The sequence below is a fragment of the Ceratina calcarata genome, unplaced genomic scaffold (genome assembly GCF_001652005.2).
Source record: "Ceratina calcarata isolate Rehan_Ccalc_2016 unplaced genomic scaffold, ASM165200v1 scaffold8560, whole genome shotgun sequence".
In the NCBI taxonomy this organism is placed as follows: domain Eukaryota; kingdom Metazoa; phylum Arthropoda; class Insecta; order Hymenoptera; family Apidae; genus Ceratina; species Ceratina calcarata.
The window spans coordinates 1-590 of record NW_017179905.1 but is presented as its reverse complement, the minus strand read 5'-3'; the positions used below and the strand labels follow the sequence as shown (position 1 = coordinate 590).

Here is a 590-nt window from a genome sequence, read left to right as displayed (position 1 = left end):
GTATTAACATACTAAAGGTTCGATGGTTTGTCAAAATTCATTAAAAGTTAAGATAGTAACATTTTTTTAAAACCCAATATGAGATAATACATAGTAGGTATGAACATAGACGTACATACGAATTAATATTCGAGTCGCTATGAAGTTTATATATTATTGACGTCTGTGAATAATGTTTAAACAATACTATGGAATTATAAGACGAAGTCTACCACCAAGTCCCTTTGGCGCAGAGGATAGCGCGTTGGACTTCTAATCCAAAGGTCGTGGGTTCGATCCCCACAAGGGATGTTTAAAAACGGCCGTTTTTTTGGTCAATTCCATTTTTATACTCAATAGTACATTAAATTTAACATTTAATTAACTATGGTAACGCAGTTGTTTAATTTACGATCTACTAAAAGATTCTGATATGTTAACTTATTAACTTTTTAAAGCCCAGACCTATGAACCATTATTTGAAAATTGTGAGGCTGATACATATGTTCTATGTTGTATTAATGGTGTTCTTTAATATATCAGTGGCATTTGTTCCTAAAAAAGTAATTTAGATACTACAGATCGTTGACTATTTACTCTTAAAAAATATT

General features: G+C 30.7%; 1 non-coding gene across 1 annotated transcript; it reads left to right on the top strand.

Moving 5' to 3' along the window:
• The first annotated feature begins 218 nt into the window (after positions 1-218).
• On the top strand, positions 219-291 carry TRNAR-UCU (transfer RNA arginine (anticodon UCU)). The gene has a single exon. It is a non-coding gene; the product is annotated as a tRNA-Arg (tRNA).
• The last annotated feature ends 299 nt before the right edge of the window (positions 292-590 follow it).